Source organism: Podarcis liolepis (assembly GCF_965112155.1).
Source record: "Podarcis liolepis genome assembly, chromosome: Z".
In the NCBI taxonomy this organism is placed as follows: Eukaryota; Metazoa; Chordata; class Lepidosauria; order Squamata; family Lacertidae; genus Podarcis; species Podarcis liolepis.
In genome coordinates, this window is record NC_139570.1 from 46258613 (window position 1) to 46283688 (window position 25076).

General features: G+C 42.8%; 1 long non-coding RNA gene across 1 annotated transcript; it reads right to left on the reverse strand.

Annotated features, from left to right (window-relative positions):
* Positions 1 to 213: 213 nt before the first annotated feature.
* LOC310698670 lies at positions 214 to 23153 on the reverse strand. The gene is made up of 4 exons (XR_014521682.1): positions 23075 to 23153; positions 22025 to 22186; positions 5706 to 5908; positions 214 to 559 (listed from the first exon to the last, which is right to left on the reverse strand). It is a non-coding gene; the product is annotated as an uncharacterized lncRNA (long non-coding RNA).
* Positions 23154 to 25076: the final 1923 nt, after the last annotated feature.

Here is a 25076-nt window from a genome sequence, read left to right on the forward strand (position 1 = left end):
GAACCAAAATCCACTTTGGCCTTTATGTGTCAGCTCTATACCAAAGTTATGGTTTCCTTTCAGGGACAAACTACATATGACACTCAGCTACTCGTGGTTTCTCACTCGCTGGATCATCACCTTGTCGTGGTGAGTGGGCTTGCACATTCCTATGACCCTTGTGAGCGAAGCCGCCGGGAGTCTCGTACTCCAAGCAGGGTCACCCAAGGCTGTAAGGTCAGAAGGGAGGAGCTAGACAAAGATTGCACACGTACAAATGTGCAGAGCGGGGAAAATTGCGCTGAAATGCTGATACATTTTCATATATAAATTTTCACAAACTGATGCAGAAATATGGAGATCTGAACTTAAGACTGGAAAAATGAGAAACTGGGAGAATCCGGAATTGTTAAAGTCACTCACATATTCTCCAATTGCCACGAAACCGCCAGGACCTTCACCAAAACACTTAAGCCACCACAGCTTCTCACTTTGTCATGAAGAGTCCCGAATTCCCAACGGCAACCTCAACAAAACTCAAATCTTTCTCCACCTTTTCATTCATTTCTCCTTCCACCTCCTGGCCAGGGAAAGAGAAAATGACACTCAGAGCCCCAACATCAGAAAAGGTAGGAACGATTGCTAGGTGGGACTGCCATGTTAAGAGGCAGCCCATCTTTGTCTTACCAGCTGTAGGGAAGACATAGAGTTGTGGAAGGGCCATTGAGCTCATGCTCTGCTTGTGAGCTTCCCAGAGGCATCCGATTGGCCATTGGGATACTAGACTAGATGGGCCTGTTGCCTGATACAGCAGGCTTCTTTTTATGTTCCTGTACAAATCATGAGCTTATGGCGCATGTAACCTGTGTGACACAGCACCATGGCAACTAAATGGAACTTTATATGCTTTACTTTTGTTTACTTGCACATTTATATCCCGTCTTTCAATGAGAATAACTATAAAATATATAGATATAGCTACAGATAGACATCATAACAAAGTTAATATATGCATATGATACTATTTTATTCTCTTGCTAATTATCTTGTTTCAAATGTGCATTTTATATTTGACTTCCCATAGTAATTATTTCTTTTGAAAAGTTTGAGATAATTTTGGTTAACCTTGCTGCATTAAATGTGCATTCTGCAGCTGACCTTCTTTGTAATGTTTCGTTTCAAATTCTTTAAAATAATAATACAGTTCCCTGTTAATTACTTTGCTTTGAATGTGTACTTTAGTAATGTTTTATTACAGATTGCTTCACTTGATGTTTTAATGTAAGTTGTAAACTGCTTCGAGATTCCAGCCCCCCCCCCCCCGAATATAAAGCGGTATAGAAAGAAAACCAACAACAACGTTCAAAGCAAGCCCACCAATAAAACAAGCACAGGTAAAACCAGCATTGCCAACACACGTGCCCCAACTTATGCATCATAAATGCTTATACAGTGGTACCTCGGGTTAAGTACTTAATTCATTCCGGAGGTCCGTACTTAACCTGAAACTATTCTTAACCTGAAGCACCACTTCAGCTAATGGGGCCTCCTGCTGCCGCGTCGCCAGAGCACGATTTCTGTTCTCATCCTGAAGCAAAGTTCTTAACCTGAAGCACTATTTCTGGGTTAGTGGGGTCTGTAACCTGAAGCGTAGGTAACCTGAAGCGTAGGTAACCTGAAGCGTAGGTAACCCGAGGTACCACTGTATTTAGTAAATATACCGGTAACCATTTAGAAGATCTGCAACCTATTAAAAAAATTAACCGAATTGCAGGATTCTGGTCAGGTGAGGTTAAGTGATGAGGAAAGCTTAAATCCTTTCCCTCTTCTCTCCTAGGTATAGCTGCGGTCTGTGGCCATGCAGCAAATAATTAGAAGTAGATTCTCCCTCCATGCTAACTTTGGGTATGTGAATCCACATAACTTTGGGTATGTGAACCTGAACGGTGCACTCTGGCCCTGCTGTACAGCATTTGTGAAGGTGTACGTGCCAAACCTAAGGAAGAAGATAGAGGAAGAAGTTGAGGTGAAACTAGGTTAAAAAGCCTGGCGACCTGCCAACACCTATTGTACGTGTGAGTCTGGTACGTCCTTTGCAGGGATAAACCAAATGAGGCTTCATGTTCCAAAACAGTTTGTGCATGGCAATTCACCTCCAGTCTAGAATGGAAGTGGCACCCCAGCAACAGCAGCAGGGGGCAGGGGGAGAGGAAGATGCTATATATATATATATATATATATTTGCTTTCGTAGATTTTCACGGGTACAGGAATGCAGGTTTTGGTGTCTTCGGGTGTCTTCCCGTGTAAGAGTTGGGGTGTCTAGGCGACGTTTCGACGAGGTCTCACTCGTCATCTTCAGGCTGGTGCTTTCGGCTTCTTGTTACTGGAACAGAGCAGGATCTCAGTGTTTGAGTTCCTATAAATACTGTTGAGGGGGTGTGGTGTATAGCCTCCAACGTTCTGGGCAGAGAGGAAGTTCCCAGGTTAGTGTGCCTTTTCTTCTTTTGTTCCTTAATTACTTGAGGGATATCTTGAGTGATTTCTTGAGTGATATTCTGAGTACCACTTAGGTGGGTCATTAAGTGTGGATTAGTTGCTAAAGCTTTCGTGTCTTGACCTCTTGAGCTTGTGAAGAGTTTTTCTGAGAAGATGGCTGTACTGCACTTAGTTGTGCTCTGGCTTGGCTTCGTGTATAGGGGCGAGCTGTGGTTTTGTGCCCTGTGCCAGCCAGATCTGTGTAGGGATTGCAGGGGGGTGCAGCATCCGGAGGTGCCACTATGGTTTGGCTACTGGATGGTGTCTGTAATTTATCTGTGGAGAGGGTCTGGGTTTGGGTCTGGTGTGGTTGATTGGTGATGGCGTTCTGTGTGCCTCTGGTTCTGGTGTCGGTTTTTGTGGGGAGGGCTAATTTCCAGATGTCTGGCAGGCAGGACGTGTCGTCACGCTTGTTCATGTTGTGAGGGTGTTTCTCTATCTCGATGGCTTCCATGATTATTCTCTTGTGGTGATGTTCCATGTTAAAGAGCAATTTGGAATCTGCAAAATTAATTTCGTGTCCTGTTTCTTTCATGTGTTGGAAAAGAGAGGAAGTTTTTTCTTCTTTTTTGACGGCATTCTTGTGTTCTGCGATACGTGCATTTATTCGTCTGTTTGTTTGTCCAATGTACGTGGCTGGGCAGACTTTGCAGGGTATTTCATAGACCCCTTGGTTTTCCAACTGGATTTTATCTTTGGGGTTTCTGAGGATATTGGCTATTTTTTGGTTGGTGCAAAAGGCTGTTTTGATATTGTGTTTATGGAGGATTTTGCTAATTTTATCTGTAGTGCCCTTGATATAAGGAAGGAGGGCCATGCCATTGTTTTCTTCTGTGTCTTGGTTTTTGGGGGGTGTTTCTTTTTGGATTAGCTTCGTAACCCTGTTTTGCTGGTATCCATTGGCGATTAACACATTTGAGAGATTCTGTAACTCAGTTGTCAAGTGGTCTTTGTCAGCCAGGCCTTGACAGCCATTCAAAACAAATACAATCCCCCCGAATACATCCTGGACCTGACCAACCACTGCCTAACCAACACGTACTTCATCCACAATGGACAAAGATACAAACAGATAGAAGGAGCACCTATGGGATCACCCCTCTCACCGGTCATCGCAAATTTGTACATGGAACACTTTGAAACCAATGCTTTAGACAAGTCAGAACACAAACCCAAACTTTGGCTCAGATATGTTGACGACACCTTTGTAATTTGGCCACACGGGAAAGAAAAACTAGATAGCTTCCTCACACATCTCAACAGCCTACACCCCAAAATACAATTCACTATGGAAATAGAAGCCAACAACCAACTTCCCTTCCTTGACGTCCTAATCTACAAAAAACCTGATGGCTCCCTAGGACACACTATCTACCGGAAAAAAACACACACCAACCGCTACTTACATGCACAATCACACCACCACCCTGCACAAATAAACTCCGTAGCCAAGACTCTCATCTCCAGAACCAAACGCCTGGCTGACAAAGACCACTTGACAACTGAGTTACAGAATCTCTCAAATGTGTTAATCGCCAATGGATACCAGCAAAACAGGGTTACGAAGCTAATCCAAAAAGAAACACCCCCCAAAAACCAAGACACAGAAGAAAACAATGGCATGGCCCTCCTTCCTTATATCAAGGGCACTACAGATAAAATTAGCAAAATCCTCCATAAACACAATATCAAAACAGCCTTTTGCACCAACCAAAAAATAGCCAATATCCTCAGAAACCCCAAAGATAAAATCCAGTTGGAAAACCAAGGGGTCTATGAAATACCCTGCAAAGTCTGCCCAGCCACGTACATTGGACAAACAAACAGACGAATAAATGCACGTATCGCAGAACACAAGAATGCCGTCAAAAAAGAAGAAAAAACTTCCTCTCTTTTCCAACACATGAAAGAAACAGGACACGAAATTAATTTTGCAGATTCCAAATTGCTCTTTAACATGGAACATCACCACAAGAGAATAATCATGGAAGCCATCGAGATAGAGAAACACCCTCACAACATGAACAAGCGTGACGACACGTCCCGCCTGCCAGACATCTGGAAATTAGCCCTCCCCACAAAAACCGACACCAGAACCAGAGGCACACAGAACGCCATCACCAATCAACCACACCAGACCCAAACCCAGACCCTCTCCACAGATAAATTACAGACACCATCCAGTAGCCAAACCATAGTGGCACCTCCGGATGCTGCACCCCCCTGCAATCCCTACACAGATCTGGCTGGCACAGGGCACAAAACCACAGCTCGCCCCTATACACGAAGCCAAGCCAGAGCACAACTAAGTGCAGTACAGCCATCTTCTCAGAAAAACTCTTCACAAGCTCAAGAGGTCAAGACACGAAAGCTTTAGCAACTAATCCACACTTAATGACCCACCTAAGTGGTACTCAGAATATCACTCAAGAAATCACTCAAGATATCCCTCAAGTAATTAAGGAACAAAAGAAGAAAAGGCACACTAACCTGGGAACTTCCTCTCTGCCCAGAACGTTGGAGGCTATACACCACACCCCCTCAACAGTATTTATAGGAACTCAAACACTGAGATCCTGCTCTGTTCCAGTAACAAGAAGCCGAAAGCACCAGCCTGAAGATGACGAGTGAGACCTCGTCGAAACGTCGCCTAGACACCCCAACTCTTACACGGGAAGACACCCGAAGACACCAAAACCTGCATTCCTGTACCCGTGAAAATCTACGAAAGCATATATATATATATATATATATATATATATATATATATATATATATATATATGAGAAGTAACTCTTCTCACGGTCCTTCTTTGGATCAGAAAGTGGGTGCAGCTGTCAAGGACATAGGGGGTGGGATAAATGCTTAGTTAGAACAACACACACATACTTTTTGCCACCTTGGCCATCCGGCAACCACCCAAATCATACCCTAGACCTTGCTTGTGTCTGATGCAGGAAAATGGAAGGCCTCTTTCATAGAAGCGAGGAAACTTTTAAGAAGTTGAGAAGACGGATTTCTGAATGGGACTGATAGAAATAAATAACAAATATATTCCACATCTCCCTTCCTTCCTCTCCACCCCATGCCACCCCAATCCATTGCCCCAATCTGACGACTGAGCCTGAGTCCCCTGTCAGTGTCCACAAAAGCGCTGAAAGTTCACCGCATTGAATACATTGTCCTCACCTTCCTGCCTATTCATTTGACAAGTGCTGTCAGAAGAGGTTTCCATCCGTTTCCGAGGTCTGTGTAACGGGTTCATTATAGAAGTCAATGTGACAGGTGTGGGAAACAGGACAAGCACCTTTTTTCTTAACTGCTGAACTTATGTGACAAGAAATCAATCTTCCTCAATGGGGAGGAATATCGTCACGCAGCCCCCAAAGTCCCTGGAGAAACAGAAGAGACCAGAATGCTTTAACGGGGGGAAAAACAAAACAAAAAAGTTTGGGTTAAGTTCAGTTTACTTCTGGCTGCAGCAGCCGCACACAGAAGGATCATGGGGTGGGGTGGGGTGGGGTGGGGACCTGCCTCCCCACACAGAGAATCTTCCTTTGTAAGAAGAGAGGAACAAAAGCAGAGTATGTTGCTGGATCTGGCCAAAGGCACATCTAGTCCAACATTCCGTTCTCTCCATGGCCAACCAGATGCCCCAATGGGAATCTTGGAAGCAGCACATGAGTGCAACTGCACTCTCTGCACATATAATTCCTAGCAAATGATATTCAGAGGCCTCTTACAGTGACTGATAGCTTTATTAATTTGTCTAACCCCCTTTTAAAGCCATCCAAGCTGGTGGCCAGCACTACTATGGATAGGCAAATCACATTTTTGCAAAGCACTATTCATAATGCAATGCATTTTTATGTCATTTTCACTAATATATACATTTATAGGCAGACTTTAACCCAGTATATGCATTTTTGTATATATGATTTTACTGGAAAATTCAGGAAAGTGTGAGGGGGGAAGCTTTACAATATCCATTCTGAGATAAGGTGACCAGAATTATGTACAATATTCCAAGGGTGGCCTTTCCATAAATTTGTAGAATGGAGGCACTACCCCAGGCTCTTAAATGGAGCTGAAGGTCTTTGTGCACTTCAAGGAGTGTTATCAGAGAACTCTTTTTCCCTGACTGGGCAGAGAAGGCACACTAGAAGTGGGAACAAGAGCTGCATGCCAGAACAGGGGAATAGGATGAGTTCACTAAATTCACTAAATAAACTTGTTTCTAAGAACTGTCTGCTTATTTCCTCCTCCATCCCTATCCATTTCCCTTTCATGTAGTTTTTCTTGCAAGCCTCTTGAAGTGTATTTGCTACCTCCTCGCATAAGGTGCCAGAGGATTCCCAAGGAGGTCTTTAGACCCATCAGCAAGTTAAAATACCAGCTAGAACGTAAGCCGGCAGGGAGCTTCACATTTCAGTAAGGCCATTGCAATCTACTGGACAGCCGTCCAATTGTTTATAACTAAAAATGACACTTTTTTATTGGGTCTAAGTAGCATCATAAAAACAATAAAATCAGCCCTGACATTTCTTCTCTCCCCCCACCTGTCTTAGCTTCTGACACCTTGACCTTCTGCATGCAGCAGCATGCTGCATGTTTCAAAAGCAAGGACCATTAAAGCAGGAGAAATTTGCTTCTGGAAATATTATTGAGGACTCCTGTAAAAGCTCATCAGGTAAGAGTATAGGAAGTTGCCTTATTTTGAGCCAGTCCATCTAGACCAGCATTACCTGCACTTACTGGCAGTGGTTCTCTGTTCAGGTAGGGGTCTCTCTCAAGCCTACCTAGAGATGGCAGGTCTGAACCAGAGGTCTTCTGCATGCAAAGCAGATGTTCTATCACTGAGCTTTGGCACTTCCCCAAAGACTGCTCTGAAACATGATTTATGCTTGAGGATAAATCTTTTGTGTATAAAGGGATGGGATAAGAAGTGTCTCCTAGTCAAACCTAGTTTGCAAATTAGTCTGGATCTGGCATACTATAATTTGCAATCATAGACTTTATAGAGGCTATGTTGTAGCGTACATAAATAGTTTCTTCCACTCTTTTGGCAGGTCTTGGCCTATAATGCCTAGCAAAAAGGCTTCTGGTCTTTTAACAAAGGTTATCCTAAACATTTTTTTCATTTCATTATAAATCATTTCCCAATAGCTTTTGGTTACTTTACAGTTCCACCACATGTGATAAAATGTGCCTTCTTTCTCTTTATACTTCCAACACTTATTGGAACTTTTCTATACATTTTTGCCAATTTAACTGAAGTAATATACCCTCGATATATCATTTTCATATAATTTTCTTTCAAAATTACCGTATACAATCAGTAAATTTTAAATTCCCATTCTATAATTTTCCCCAATCTTCCATTTTTATATTATGTCCTAAATCTTGTGCCCATTTAATCATTGCACATTTAACCTCTTCATCTTTGGTTTCCCACTCTTAACAGTAAACTGTACATCTTCTTCAATGTTTTAGTGTTATCATCTATAATTTCTCTTTGAAATCTGGATAAAGTATAACTGAATCCTTTCTTATTATCTTCTTTAAATCTCTCATTTAATTGATAATACTGCAGCCACTCATTTACATGTTCTCAAATCTCTTTGAGCGCTTTCAATTTTAATTTCCCTTCTTCTGTTTCTATTAAAATATCTCTATATGTAAACCATTTTTCTTTCCTATTTATTGATTTTATTGATATTGCTTCCAGTGGTGACAACCACCATGGAGTTTTTTGTTCCAATAAATCTTTATATCTTTCCCAAACTTTTAAAAGTGATCTCCTAATTATATGGTTATAAAATCCTTTATGTACTTTTCCTTTATCATACCACAAATACACATGCCATCCAAATCTGTTATAATGTCCTTCAAATCTAACATATCCATATTGTCTAATTTGATTCAGTCCCAGATCCAAGTGACACATGCAGCTTCATAGTATAGTTTAAGATCCAGAAGGGCGAAGCCTCCTCTGTCTCTGATATCTGTAAGTAATTTGTATTTTATTCTTGGCTTCTTCCCTTTCCATATAAATTTTGAAATATCTTTTTGCCATTTTTTGAAACATGCTAGGTCACTTATTACTGGCACTCACTGAAACAAAAATAACATTTTTGGCAATGTGTTCATCTTAATTGCTACAATTCTCCCTAATAATGATAGGTTAATTCTTCCCCATATTTCTAAATTCCTTTTTTTTTATTCCAATTTTTTTCATAATTGTCTTTAAAGATATTGATATTCTTGGTTGTAAGCCAGATTCCTAAGTATTTAACTTTTTTATGAATTTCTATTTCTATACTCTGATGTAATTCTTTTTTATCCATTTCTGATAAAAAATTTACTAACATCTGTGTCTTCTTTTTATTTAATTTGAAGCCTGCCACTTGCCCAAATTCCTGTATTTTTTCTAAGACTTTCGGAAGAATTCTTAGGATCTTCCACTGTAATTACAAGGTCATCAGCATATGCTTTTAATTTATATGTCTTTTTCCCTACCATAATTTCTCTGATACTTTCATCTGCCCTAATATTTCTCGCCAGGACTTCTTGAACCAAAATGAATAATAAAGGTGATAAAGGACACCCCTGTCTTGTTCCTTTCTGTATCTTACATTCATCTGTTACCACCTGATTTACAATTAATTTTGCTTTTTGATCCGAATATATTGCTTGAATTCCTTTCCTAAGGTTTTCTCCAAAGCCCATATCTTCCAGCACTTTTTTTCATAAATTCCCAAGAGGCATTATCGAAGGCTTTTTCAGCATCTATAAACATCAATGCTGCCTGTTTTTCATTTCTTACTTCCAAGTATTCTATTACATCCAGAACCAGCGCTTTCAAACAGGAAAACATAATAAGCTGCTTTATAAGAATTGAAACTGTTGGCCTATCTAGCTAAGCATTGTTGACAATGACTGGTGGCAGCTCTCCAATTCTGGAATCAAATCTTAGAAAAATTCCTAGTTAAACTGTAACTTGTGAGCTGTGCAACACAGGGTAAAGCGAATTTACAGATTAAAAAAATGGAACATGAAACCACATCCCTAGCTGGATCGGCTTGTTTCTGTTCCATATGAGTTCCAAATGTGCTCCATTGAAGAACCATTTGGTCCCTTTTTTAAATGCACCCACTCACCCCACACAAATCATACAAATACATTTTTATATCCTGTGAACACTTGCCCCAAAGTATGCATTTTTGTAAGTTTATTAATACATTTCTCTGTGCGTGTTTTTCTGAACTGAAATTGCATCACAAAATTTGGGTGTGTATCATCCAATTGATATGTGTGTGTGTTCCAGTCCACATGTGAGTCTGTGACCAGTGGATTTAAGTTAGTTCACTTCAAAATAATCTATATTTCATTAGGTATTTAGTTTTGTTTATAAATTATTCCTTATAAAATACTGATACTCTTATAAAATTCCTGATACTCTCATCTCTTCAGTGCCTCATCCATGGCTAGGGATGTTGGCCCACGTACTAAGTCTGAGTCACAGCTCAGACTCCAATTCTAATCTAAACTATATGTCTGTAACTACATTTTAAGCCTGCCTCAAGACAGCTACTGTGAAACTCTGTAATTTTTTCTTTACTCATAAGAAGACTGTTTTGTGTGATTTATTGTTTTAAAAGGGAGAAAGGGGGAAATAAATCCAGTCTGTGTTAAAGCATCCTGGATTACTTAAACAAAAGGCTAAAACTAGCTTATCACCAGCTTCCTTATTTTTGCTGCAAGGGGTGTACTCTGCTAAACTCAGAAACGTAAGGAAGGATAACATCTAACTAATATATCCTCTCCTAGTTTCTGTACATATCTTTACAATACGATAGCCATCGTCAAATATCCGAAGGGCTGTCTCTTGGAAGATGGAGCAAGCTAGTTTTCTGCTGCTCCGGAGGGGAGAACATGAACAGATGGATTCAAATTGCCAAGGAAAAACCCAAAAAAATAAAAATTCCAACTAAACATTAGAAATAACTTTCTGACTGTAAGAGCTGTTTGACAGTAGAACAAACTACCTCAGAAGTTAGTGGGTTCTCTTACAGTGGATGTTTTTAAGTAGATGTTGGATGGTCATCTGTCATGGATGATTTAGGTATGATTCCTGTGCTACAGAGGTTGCAACTAGATTACCCTTGGGATAATCCTCTACAGCTCTACAGTTCTACAGTTCTATTATTCTAACAATAAAAACATATACAAAGCAATTTATAATATAAAAAATGATTAAAAGAATTTCAAATTTTGAAATGATTTCAAATGCAATAGAAATACATAATGGGATAAAAACACCAACTTAAAAGACTTAAAATGCTGACCAAATGGGTTTCTTCTCCACCCCTTTCCCTAGTCATTTCTGATTGACAACATCTGTGAATTAACAACCATGACCATTTATTGCAAGACCATAATGATTATTGTCTGTTACAGGATTACGGACTTTTGGGTTTCTCAGTGGGGTTGGGGGCTGCTGGATTAAGGCCCTGGCACAAGGGGAAATAGTTAGAGACCCACCGAACACCCCCATGTTACCCTCTTTCAATGCTTTTACAAAAGGAAAAATATGGTGTTGATCTTATCAATATTTGCACGCTGTGCATCCAGCTGTTGTAAGAGAAAAAAAAGAAAGAACACACACACACAGAATGCATGCACACACACACACACACACAGGAGCACAGCAAAAACAAACTAACAAAAAAATAGGTAAAATCAGCACACAGCACAGGATCTAAAACAATTTAAACCCAACAAAGCACCCAGGAATGGGGAATTTGGGGAAAGAAAATTGAAACGCTAGACAGATTGTGATTAAAAGGCCCCCCAAAGCTTTCATCTTCATTTAGGTTTTACTTAGACCCATAGAAATTAATTACCACGATTAAGAGCTTATCCACACTTACACTTTGCCCCAGAGCTTTCCCCATGAAAACCCGCAATCTGCAGAAAACCCAATTTGCCATTTGCTCCAACTGAGCGCTAAAGAGCAAGTTTGCACAGGGGAAAGCTCTGGAGGCAAAAGAAGGGGGAAAAGCACTTGGGCATGGACCTTTAAGTTGTGGATAAGTCCTCACTTAGACCCATTATTTTCTATGGGTCTTCTCCAAGTAGAAGCTTGCTAAATACAACCCTGAATGTTTGCATCTTATTTTCATTTTTGAACACATTACTTGGTTGGAGACCCACACTACAAATTTCAGAGTTCAAATTTTGAAGGATGGTTGTTTTTTTTGGAAAGTGGGAATTGGGTTAGTTCAATTTAAATGTGATGTGAGTTGTATCCCCACCCCCATTCCCTAGTAACCACCTCTGGCTTAGGTCCTTAGATGTTGGAGTATTGAGATTCCACCTATAGAGCTCCAACGCAGCCTATAGTTTGGCCCTGAGCGAACAGCTATTGAGTAGCTGACAAGATGATTTTGCGGCATATAAAAACCTGCAGAGCCAGGACAGATCTGTAAGTACTGGGAGTTCTTTCCCTTGCAAATGAAGAAAAATACATACGCCATGTAAATTATGGCCGCTTACTACCCTCCGGTAATGTATATATTTAAAGACGCAACTCATACGTGTGTAAAGATGACCTAGGCTGCCTGAAATGCAGGAGGAGACAAATCAGATAGATGCCTTTAGAGTAACCAGTTAATTTTCTTTCCTCCTCCTCCTCCTCCCCCTCCCCCCTCTCTCTCTTGGCAGTTTGAAAATATTGATGCTCTTTGCCTGAGCGATGGTGATAAATACGTTAAGGTTTCATTATTGGGAAGCCACTTGCAACATCATGGAACTATGGTGTCTAATACAGAATTCATGAGTCGTTCACTGCCTCTCGCATTAAACCACTTAGCACAGGTCACTTCAGCAAAGCTCATATATTTGCATTCTAACCAGGAGGCTGTCAGAGAAGCTGCATTTCAGAATACGCTCCCAAGATTTAAAGCAGCTTTCAGGTGCAAATCACACAGTTATTTTTGACATTGCAAAGTTACCATGAAGTGACTTCTACCCTCCTTCTTCTCTCTTCCTTGTTCTGAAGAGTCTCCGTCTTCCCCACCCCTTCCCTGGGTGAACTTTATTTTATTTTATGAAATTGAATTTATATACTGCTTCATCTTAAAAATGTTTATTATTTTATTTACTGCATTTATATCTTACCTTTCACTCCAAAGTACTCAAAGGTCCTCCTCCTCCTGATTTAATCTCCACAACAACCCTGTGAGGTAGGTAAGGCTGAGAAAACACAGTGACTGGCCCAGGGACACCCAGTGAACTTCATGGCCTAGTAGGGATTCAAACCCTGGTCTCCTAGGACCTAATCCAACTCACTAGCCACTATGCCAAACTGGCTCTCAAAAAAAGTAGTTTACATAGGGTTGTATCCAACTAAGTTCTACACGAGTAGTCTCATTGAAATCAATGGATCTAATTTAGTGATGGCCATTGTTTTCAAGGATCTGCTCTGAGCAGGGCTAGCACTGGATTGAACCCATCAATTATGAAATATCCATTAAAATCTTGGATGAAAGTTGGAAGTTAAAAGAAAATTGGTTTCTTGGGGGGAAAATATTGTTATAGGTTTGTGGGTGCCAAAGGCCTGGGTTCAGTAAACATAAGAATTTAATGTGTGTGTGTGTGTGTGTGTGTGTGTGTGTGTGTGTGTGTGTTAGAACTGGAAAATCACTAGGCTCATGTGTTTAAGATAGATGCATGTGTGTATTTGACCTGTGCACCAGAGGCATCTATTCCTTTAATTAGCCAGTGTGAAAGACTAATTAAGTTAGGCAAACTTCCACATGACCCGGAAGTGTCTCCGGACAGCGCTGGCTCCCGGCCTCTTAAGTGAGGTGGGCGCACAACCCTAGAGTCGGACACGACTGGCCCGTACGGGCAGTGGTACCTTTACCTTTACCTTTACAGCAATGAAAGTTCTTTTAAAGGTTGGAATGCACCAGCACCATGCAGGATTGGACCCTCCTGTTGAGTGAAAGAATCCAATTCTCCAAGGTGCTGCTCCTTCATGAGTGGCTTTCCTGCACACAAGGAAAACTGCTTGCGAAGGAGCAGCACCATGCAGGGTCAGATACTTCAAGGGGCAGGAAGAACTGGGAGGAGGAGAGGCATGGTTCATGGTAGGAAGAAGCAGAGAGCTGGTGGGAAGATAGCTTCTGTCAGGCCTGCGGAATTCTCTCCCTCCCCTCCCGATGGTTCCCCAACAGCACCGGCCCCTACGGAAGCCTCCCATTGCCAAACGTTGCTGCATGCATTTATCTTGTACCCTCAACAACCGTCGTATCCTAGGGGATGGAGGATCTTCTACACTGTCTATTGAAGTGTTCACTGGCTGCTCTCTCCCTTCCTTTAATTCTCCTAACTCAGCATAGCTTGGCTGTTCACCCGTCTCTGTCTCATTATCTCCCTCATAGCTTGGCTACAATTCAATACTGTCTCCTTCCTTCCTGTCAGCTACAGGAGAAGTGGGTGGGGGTCAGATCCCCACCATGGCTCTACCTATTCATTCCAATCCCTGACAGCTTTCTACCTTCTCCAGTGAAGATGCAGCTGCCTGGTAGAGCTCTCCTTTTTGGAGTTTCTCAACCTTCTCCTCAGAGATACAGGTGGTGCTGTGGGTTAAACCACAGAGCCTAGGACTTGCTGATCAGAAGGTCAGCGGTTCAAATCCCCGCGATGGGGTGAGCTCCCGTTGCTCGGTCCCTGCTCCTACCAACCTAGCAGTTCAAAAGCACATCAAAGTGCAAGTATATAAATAGTTACTGCTTCAGCGGGAAGGTAAACGGCGTTTCCGTGCGCTGCTCTGGTTCACCAGAAGCGGCTTAGTCATGCTGGCCACATGACCCGGAAGCTGTACACTGGCTCCCTCAGCCAATAAAGCGAGATGAGCGCCGCAACCCCAGAGTCGGCCACGACTGGACCTAATGGTCAGGGATCCCTTTACCTTTACCTAACCTTCTCCTCAGTCAAAGTTGCCTCTTGTTTCTGCCTAATGCCCTGACTCCCGACAGCTCTGGATGTCTCTGCCCCATCAACCCAACCTGTGGTAATCCAGGGGTGTCTCAATTCAAATGAGACAGCCCTCGATTACTCCAAATGGGCCCAGTTTGGCTTGGAATTTGAACCTCAAATGAACCCACTGCGCAGCCCTGGTGCTTGTGCAGGCATAATAGAGGAGTCTTGCCCGTTATAATTTGCTAGGAATATTACAAAAGTATTGTGGAAGGAGAAAACCAGAAGAATTTAGATGTAGCAGAAACTACCATGAAGTTGCGGGTGGGATTCTCTTGATCTAGGCTGGGTTTCATGTCCTGCATAAATACTAGGGTCATTCCCTGCTGTAGCAGAGTGAGATAATCATCCCAGGCAGCAGCTGGCACTGGCCATTTGTCTTGAGTCATCTTGGACATCAGAGATATATACACACCTATCATGCATCCCCAAAACTGTCCTACTATCCCAGGGCACACTGGAAGAGGCTATTCCATTGCCAATGCTGAAGCCTAGTCAGCTTCTGTACATGGAAGGGAAGAGATGCCAGCTTCTCCTTTGCCTCAAGGAGCCAAATGTCTTCGGTCAACCACAATGGGTAGAATGTGAAACATGACTGTGTAAAGTCCTATGAGCAATCCAACGAGCTTCCAAATCTGCTAATGTTGACATGGTTCTGTCCCATCCCAGAAAAGAGGCAACACAAGGAAGGAGCAAATCATGGTCATGTAGCCCCCAAAACATATACTATTGTGGGTGATTTTGGGTTTGCCTGCAGACTATCAGACTAGAGATTATAATACAAAATCATAAGAAGAGACCAGATTAGACCAGATGCCTACCCAATACAACACACTGTTGCCTACAGTGGCCATTAAGATGTCTAACAATTAGGGCATGAAGGCTGTTGTTTCCTGGAAATAGTATTCAAAGGTATGGGTGCTTCTGATCCTGGAGGTAGAATGTAGCCATCAAGATGAACAGCAGTAGCCATTGATATCCTCCATGAATCTGTCTAATGCCCTTTAAAACTTACACCTAATTTGGAACACAGGAATATATTTAGGGTTGCCATATTTTGAAGAGCAAAAAAAGAGGACATATTTGCCGACTTCTACTTTTAGCTATGGATCGCCATGGTGACTCTATCCATGAAAAAGAGGACTTGTCCTAGAAAAAGGGGACATGTGGCAACCCAGAACATTGGATCCATCTTGATCAGTATTGTCTAAATTGACTAGCAGTGGCTATCCAAGCAGGAGACTCTCCATTTCCTATCTACCTGGAGACACCAGGGACTGAACCTGGGAGCCAGTTCTTTTCTCAGGCAGCTGATGATAGAAGTTAGAACAAGTCTCACAGGAGAAGACTTGATGTAATTACCCTCCTTCCTTGCCAATGTCAGTGATGGTTTTCATGATCCATAAATGATAGGTGATAAGATAGCCAAATATATTAAGGGTTTTCAGATGGACAAGGAACAAGCATGTTTTCTGCTGCTCCAGAAGGGAGGTACTAAAGCATCTGGTTCAAATGTCAAGAAAGGAGATTCGAAGTAAACATTAGAAATAACTTTCTGACAATAAGAGCTGTTTTGACATTTGGAACAGATTACCTTGGAAGGTGGTGGGTTCTACTTCCATGGATGTTCTTAGTTTGGATGGCCATCTGCCAGGGATTCTCAGTTGTGATTCCTGCATTGCAGAGGGTTGGACTACATGGCCCTTGGTGTCCCTTCCAACTCTATGATACGAGGGCTTAGGGCCCTTGTATTTACGGGACCGCCTCTCCTGGTATGCCCCACAGAGGACCATAGTTTAGAGGTCCTAGGCCCTAAGGAAGTCAGAATATCCTCCACCAGGGCCAAGGCCTTCTCAGTGATGGCTCCGACCTGGTGGGATGCTCTGTCCCATGAGACCAGGGCCCTTCAGGATTTAACCTCCTTCCGTCGGTCCTGTAAAACAGAGCTATTCTGCCTGGCCTTTAATTTGAATTCAGCCTGATCTTTTATTTCCCTTCTCTTCCCTCCCGCTCCCCTTTTATGAAGATTACCTGCTCTGAGACCCCACACCTAATTCTCCCCTGGCCTCCTCACTGGCCCAAGTAGGTCTAATTCAGCCAGCTAGCCCTGGTGATTATCTAATGTTTATTAGATGGATTTCCCCTAAATTGATTTCTGAACTTTGAATTTTATTGTTATTCATGTTTTTATACTGTGTTTTATGCTGCTTTTACAATTAAGTGTTTTAAATTTGTTGTTAGCCACCCTGAGCCTGGTTTTTGAACCAGGAAGGGCGGGGTATAAATAAAAAATTATTATTTATTTATTATGAGGAGGAGGAGGAGGAGGAAGGAGCAACCCATCCCTCATCCCTCAAACAGGAGACTTGATGCCCTAACACTCGGCTGTTAGTTCTTAAATTAATGGCTGAGACAATCTCTATTGATCTTCTTAATCTGTTTGAATAATGAAGGTCCAGTTATCCCACCTGATCCTTAACGTTGAGATAATGTGTAGAAAAATCTTGTCAATTCCAGCACTGCAGGAGTGTTTTCCGCGACACAAATTGCTGCACCACAGCTTCCCAGCTTCCCGCAATCATCTTGCCAAAGGGATTTTGTATTCTCTGTTCTTTCATTTTTTCCCTCCCCGTTTTAATGAGAGGTTCCCCACCTTCCTCTCCTCCATTGTATTCAGGTATTGTAAATAATTGATCTTCAAGATTAAAGGCGCGGCTGTTCGAGCTGCTGAAGTTGGCTCTCAATACGTCTGGAATAAATCGAAGCCCACGAAGAGGACCCAGCGTGAAGCCTCTTCCATGGGGCCACTAAACCATCAATGAGGATTGGACATTTGTTTGAATACATTGTTTGCGTTTGTTATCATTTCCCCAGGAAAACTAATTAAGGAACTAATTGATTGTTTTGTTGCGCTGCTAATTAACTCCATATGGTGCACGTCTCCATGGAGATACAGTAAGAGTTATTGAAACTTTAGTGATTTAATGTGTCACTGCTGGGTTAAGGGACAAGTCTGTAAAGCTAACCATCCTTAGAGGGACAAGCTTTGGGGGAAGTTTTAACTTCCCTCTCTGTTTTTTTTGCAGCGGATAGGAGTTTTTTTTCCAACAGTAGTCAGCATTCTCAAACAAGGAGACTTCTTCAGGGCTCCCTCATTCTGATCTTTACCCAGTTTTCCAGATTATGGGAGCATCTTTCCAAAGTAAATTTGATCACTAGGGATCCTCCACTGATTCATTTTAATAAGATAGAATTGAATTTTATACAAATCATTGTGAGCAAATCACTGGCCTCAGCTTTCAACTCATTGTGTACATTTTGTGCCTCTCCCCTCTCCACATTCCATCTCAATATTAAGATCATAAAATAAGAGCCCTGGTGGATCACACTAAGGACCCATATAGTCCAGTATCCTGTTTGCAGAGTGGCAACCCAGTGCCCACGAAATACCCACAAGAAGGCTCTGAGTGCAACACCAACTCTCACCACCCATGATTCATAGCAAAGGCTCTGACAGTGGGACTAGAACATAACCATCATGCTTACTAGCTGTGGACAGGTTTGCCCTCCCAAAATTTGTCTGAAGCTATTTTAAAGCTGCCTGTCTGATCATCACTGTAATAAACAAAAATCTGCCCTTATTCCCTTATGGGGGACACAAGAGCCCTTTTAGAGTCCTTTGTAGGTTCTCCATCGGTCAGAGAAAATAACAGAGGCCAAGCAGAGAATATTGAGAAGCAAAGCAGCTAGTAAGCCTGATCTTTATTGGACGGTTGCAACAGGGTGCTCCCCTCTCACGCAGGAAAGGAGGAGAACCCAGAACCAAGGTGTGCCTGCCCTTATATAGACATTTTAAATTCCCTCCCTGGAGTCCAAGACCACCCCCAGAAACAGCATACATACATCACAGAAGGAGTGTAATCCAAGACCACCACCCGCAAACATAATACCTACATCACAGAAAAGGTGGTCTACAACAGAAATTTGAATGTTGTTGTTTTTCCTGTCTGCCAGGTTATCTGATAATGCCTTATCTGATTGCCTTTCCTGGTAGTCTGGCCATTCCTTTGAGATGGTAATTACTTAATTCCTGAGACAATGGGAAGGTTCCCTCACCCCCTCCCTCCTCGCAGACAAACACTTGGTCAGCTTGGGAGTCAAAATGGTTTCAGGACTGTTTTCCCGTGCTGCTTCAGACATGTGATTTATTTATTTATTTATTTATTTATTTATTTATTTATTTATGTGTTTGCTTGGTACATTTATGAACATTTATTATATATCTAAGACCTTATTTTTTTTTTTTATTTCATCACTATATATGGTGGCCATGAGTTCCATAGCGTATCTACATGTTATGTGAAGAAGTCCTTCCATTTGCTGATTCTGAGCCTCCCACCCTTCAGCCCTGCTAGGTGATCTCATTTTCTAGTATTAGAGAAGGGGAGGAAAACATTTCTCTTTCCACTTTTCTCCACATCACAATTCAGGACACAGAGAAAGGCTGTCCGGCTTATGGGCTCTCCAGATGCATCTGATTGGCTATTGTTGGAAACAGGATGCTGGACTAGCTAATCTGATTCACCAGGGCTCTCTCCACCTTGCTAATGTGCACTGATTAAACACTGCATTGCAATAAAGCAGTATTTTAAAATACATGTATATATATTATTAAAGATTTTCTTTGATGTGAATGTATGTCAGGGAAACTGCGCCCTTGACTCCTACTCCCATCAGCCTCCGAGTCATGCTCCTGCAATCAGATTCTTCTTCTTAGGGGATGAAATCAAGGACTTCTCCCTTGGATTGTGAGAATAAGACAGGAGAAATCAATCAGAATACAGAAACACTCCAGAGCTCAGACGGATCAGTACTTTTTCCTCCTGGGGGTACTCAAGGGTACGAAGTACTGGCACCTTTTATTTCCTAGAAGAACGGCGCTGGTTAAAAGTGTGGCACTTAACTGTAAGAACTTCACGGTAAGTACCAGCAGCAGATTTCTAGAAGAAAAACACTGGAAGGATCATTTTGCTCAAGCAAGTCTGAGCTTGAAAAGGAAGCCATTTCTGCTCCTTCCTACCCCCCCCCCAAAAAAAAACCCCAGGACCTAGGTGAACAGTGTCAGTCCCAAAGGTTTTTAACTGTGAAGACTGCCACTTGCAGTTTGATGAATCACCACAAAAGGGCAGCCTCACATAAATGTGTCCGCAATTCCTGGCACTGCCTGAACCTTGAGGGACCATTCTCAATTTGCCTCTCCCCACCTGCAGTTAGGCAGGTGTTCACTTCAGAGGTGGTCTTTTTAGTCTTTTTAGTCATAGTGGGGTGCTGTTCCAGAGGGCAGCACCGACTCTGGTGTCACTTAGCAGCAGATGAATACCTTTTAAATTTTGTCTCAACCTGGTATCTGCAAGCTGGCTATAGGTTTTATCATCTGTTTTGCTGAATTTTATGGTTGGTTTTCCAAATACTGATTTTGACTGCTTTTCTTTATTTGATTGTTGTTTCTAACCCCCACAACGGGGTGAGCTCCCGTTGTTCGGTCCCTGCTCCTGCCAACCTAGCAGTTCAAAAGCACGTCAAAGTGCAAGTAGATAAAGAGGTACCGCTCTGGCAGGAAGGTAAACGGCGTTTCCGTGTGCTGCTCTGGTTCGCCAGAAGAGGCTTAGTCATGCTGGCCACATGACCCGGAAGCTGTACGCCGGTTCCCTCAGCCAATAAAGTGAGATGAGCACTGCAACCCCAGAGTAGCTGCATCTTGTTTCACGTATTGTTTCAGGAAGCACTAATCAAGTGGTTTTGCATTAAAATACAAACCAAACCAAATTCCTTTCCATTCCCTATTTGCCACCAATCTAGTTTGTGCTCAGAGTAGCTCATAATGGATAAGTAGATAAGTAAGTAAGCACATGAAGCTGTGAGAGAGGAAATATCTGCTTGATCTTCAGCTATTAACAGTACTGGGCCCTTACTGCATAAGCAGAAAGAGGCCATTTTGCCATGTCCAATTCACAATGAAGCACTGACGTATTTTACACTCAGGCCTGCTGATTGCTTCCCTCCTCCCCTTCCCCCTCTTTTGTTTTCAACCTTCAGATCGTTGATTTAATCCAGCAATGATATTATCTGAATTCTGAAGGACCCCTGGATAGCCACTGAAGCCCCAATCAGCTCCCCTCTCCCCTAGAAAGCAAGAGGCGATATTAACCTGTCAATTTGCTTCCTCCTATCATTTAGAACAATTTTGGATGAATTACGAGCAATAGAAAATCGCTTTAGGTGTTCATTAGCCAGGAGGCAGAAATGATGATAAATGTTACAGGGAGAGATTCTTCTTAGGTTGCTTTTTTTTGTTTTGTTTTGTTTTAAAAGCACATGTTACAAGGCCTAAACACTGAACCAGCCCCACAGAATGGACTCGGCTTCATCAACAGCTACATGCCCACCCAGATATGTAACTCGGAGCAAGGCTTTCAGCACAACGGCCCTTCTTTTTGGGAGCAGCATCTCCAGTGAAATACGACAGGGGCCCACTATAATATTATTATTATTTATTTTATTAAAGATTTTCTTAATTTACAAAAGTGTGTGCAATGTCTCTCTCTCGTATTTTTCCCCCCATGTAACATTTTTACAAATCACTTTCATTTGTGTACTTTCCAGGAACAATGGAAGGCATTCCCCCCCCCTCCCCCAAATGGGTGAAAAGTCTCTGCCTCAGATTTCAGGTGTTGTTTTGAAACATATCCTGCCTCGCAGGGGGTTGGACTAAATGACCGTTGGGGTGCCCTCCAACTCTACAATTCTGTGATGTCCTTAGTTGAATTGGGGTACTGTTTGAAAAATAACTTTTAGCCGCGGAGTGGGGGGGGGTCGTTGTTTGTCCTCTTGAGACTTGTAAAACATAATGAGGGACTTTATGGCTACATTTTCACTCTTTCCATACACACAGTGGCAGGAGCCCCATGAGCTAGCCAGCGCCTTAGAACCAAGGGGAATTCATTTTTTGGACAAAAACAAGAGTATGAGAGAAGCAGTTGAGCTGGCCTCTTGCCTGTGATCAGCTCAACCAGCAACTAGGAAAATGGTCTGAGTAATGGTGGGGTTGATAAGATGCTTTAGGCCTCCAAACTGTGGTTGATAGCTCACGGGGCTTTGGAGAGATCTGGGGCCTTGAGGGATCTGGGCAGAGACAAGAGGGTGCGGCGGCAGCGGGAGGCCCCATTAGCTAAAGTGGTACCTCAGGTTAAGAACAGTTTCAGGTCAAGAACAGACCTCTAGAACAAATTAAGTTCTTAACCCGAGGTACCGCTGTACTAAGCACTGGGGTGCTTTGTTGTGCTTTCAGTGGCACTACACAAGTTGTGATGGCCCAATGCAGATGACTTCAAAAGAGGATTAGACAAATCCATGGAGAACAAGACTATCAATGGCTAAAAACCACACTGGCTATATTCTACCTCCATTGATGCAGGCAATACCAGTTGCTGAGTACCAGTGGCTGAGAATCACATGTGGGGAGAGTGCTGTTGTGCCCCGGTTCTGCCTTTGGGCTTCCTACTGGGTCATCTGGTTGGCCACTGTGTGAACTGGTGAGAATCTGGCTCCTTCAGGAGGGAGATCTGTATACAAATTCAATATAAAAAAAGGAAGTAAACAGCATTTTGCACTAGCTGGGCTTTCCTTCTTCTTCATGTGCATGTTGCTTTTTCTGTGATAAGACACACAAACATGCACACACACACAATTTGCAAAACACAATAGTACATTCAAAGCAACATAAAAATAAGTCAATAAAGCAGCAGTACATTAAACAAAGCTAAAAAGAGCAACGATAAAAGCCATGCCAAGGGACACAAGACCCTTTACGAGTGCTCCAAGACTCCAGCAGTTAAAAACAATTTGCAGAGGAGCAATTAAAAACCTGGGTGGAATGGAAATATCTTCACTTGGAGGCTAAAAAAAGAAAAATTAACTAAAATATTGAATGGGAGTGTGGTAGGGGGGAACTTGATGACTGGCCTTGAGCAAGTCGGTCTGCCTCTATCTCGTTATGCCAGTCTTGTTGCTTGTTTCTCAGTTTCTCAGTTCCTTTTTCAGATTAATGAACACTTTTAAAATAAAAAACCTGAAGGTGGGATCAGGGCCGGTCCACCCACAAGACTGAGGCAGCTGCCTCAGGCAGCAGAAACCCATGGGGTGGCACCTCCATCAGTTCCCCACCCAGCCCTGCCACCACCACTGGAGAAGTGAGGAGAAGCGACAGCAGTAGCTTCTGGCATGATCTCACAGAGCTCTAGAAGACCTCACAAGAGTTCCCTGAGATCTCACCTGAAGCTGCAGGTTCTCCTCACTTTTCCACAGCAAGGTCTTCCCATCTTCCCATTCCACTTTGGATGGCCAAACAGGATGGGCTGCCCTAGGGAGAGAGGGAAGGAGGGAGGGGGGTAGGACCACAGGGACACAGGAAGCCACCTTATAACTGGTCTATCTAGCTTGTTTATGCTTACTGGCAGTGGCTCTCCAGTGTCAAGCCCTACCCAGAGGTTGAACCTGGGAGCTTCTGCATGCAAGGCTGTTGCTCTGCCACTGACCTACAGCCCTACTCCTAGATGCCATAGTCCTTCCCTAACTGAATAAAGCCTATAGTTGTAACACAAAGTAAATGCGGTTATAATAAGTCATGTAGCTGCCTTGGGAACATAGGATGCTACATCATACTGAGTCAGACCACTGTGGTCCATTTGCTCAGTATTGTCCACAACAATGGACAGCAGCTCTCCAGGGTCTTGGGTTAAGCTCCTTCCCAGCCCTACCAGGAGATGTTGGAGACTGGGCCCCTGCCACCTGCCTTATGCATGCAGGACAGATGCTCAACCACAGCGCTATAGTAACAGAATCATAGAATCAGAGAGCTGGAAGGGACCACAATGGTCATCTAGACCAACCTCCTGTGATGCAGGAATCTTCTGCCCAACTCTCGACTCTGAGATTACGAGTCTCATGTTCTACCAACGGAGCTATCCCTTTACAGCCTCTGGGCCATGCTATGGGCACTAAAGTGCAGCAGTTGTTTCTCTGTTATCCATCTATGAAATGCAAACACTTGCAACATACCTCTGGCAGCAGTTGTGAGGCTGTTCAGAAGAAGAAGAAGAAGAAGAAGAGTTTGGATTTGATATCCCGCCTTTCACTCCCCTTCAGGAGTCTCAAAGCGGCTAACATTCTCCTTTCCCTTCCTCCCCCACAACAAACACTCTGTGAGGTGAGTGGGGCTGAGAGACTTCACAGAAGTGTGACTGGCCCAAGGTCACCCAGCAGCTGCATGTGGAGGAGCGGAGACACAAACCCGGTTTCCCAGATTACGTGACTACCGCTCTTAACCACTACACCACACAGTTCAGAATGAAACTTTGTAGATTCAGGGGTTTGTAGGTTCTCCAACTTTAAACTGCTGCCAAATATCCCCATCACCAGAAGTAAAGTGGATTTGGGTACAAGTAGATAATTTCTTCTTCTCAAATTCTGAATTTGTACTGGGGTGGGTCACGGAATCTGTGCTTTGAATGTTGAACAGACAGAGTTAGATTTGAAAATGATGCACACACGCGCGCGCACACACACACACACACACACAGCAGCTACATCTTAGTGTTAATTCATACTGATGCCAGCTGGCTTGAGCGTATCAAAAACTCATGCTGAGAACTCCTTAACTAATAATTACTCCATTGCAGGACTGAGAAATCTGTTATTAACCTGAGGGCAAAGAGCATTTTGTTAATCAGCCACAGTTCACACACACACACACACACACACACACACACACCACATTTAAGAATGCTTGAAATGATTGCTGGACTTAATCGTAGGGATGATGGAAAACTGCCAGACTTGATATTTCTCTACTGGAATAAAATCAGCCAGCTCCAATGTGGGGGTTGTAGGTCATAACACATCTAACACATAGCACTACTTTGCAGTGACTGAACTTTCTCTGCCAGAGTGATCCATTCATTTTGTCGCTCTCCATCCAGAGGAGGGAAGCTCAGGCTTGGGGACCAAATGTGACCCTCTAGACCTGTCTAACTGGCCCTTAGGACTGTCCCCAAGCCAGAAACCCTCTTCTTAAGCCACACTTCTTGCTAGTCCTGCTTCACATCCCAATGGCTTTTGCCTGCCTGGGCTGTGTCCTTGAACTCCAGTAAAGCATCTTCCATTCCTTGATAGAGGACAGAGAGGAGTGTGTAGATGTGTGTAGAAACTAGCCTACGGCATCATGGTAAAATTTACATTCATTGCTCCACCAACTTTTTCCTCTGGCTTTACCCACCAGCGACATGTGATTCAAAATGGTGTCCAATGATTTCTTTACAAGGTAGCACATGACTTGAAGTTCATTGGACAGTTCTTACCCATAGAGTCCATTGAATCACCAGTAACCCATGTTCTTACAGGACTGGCATGGGAAATCTACAACCTGTGAGTCAAAATTGACACACCATGGGTTCA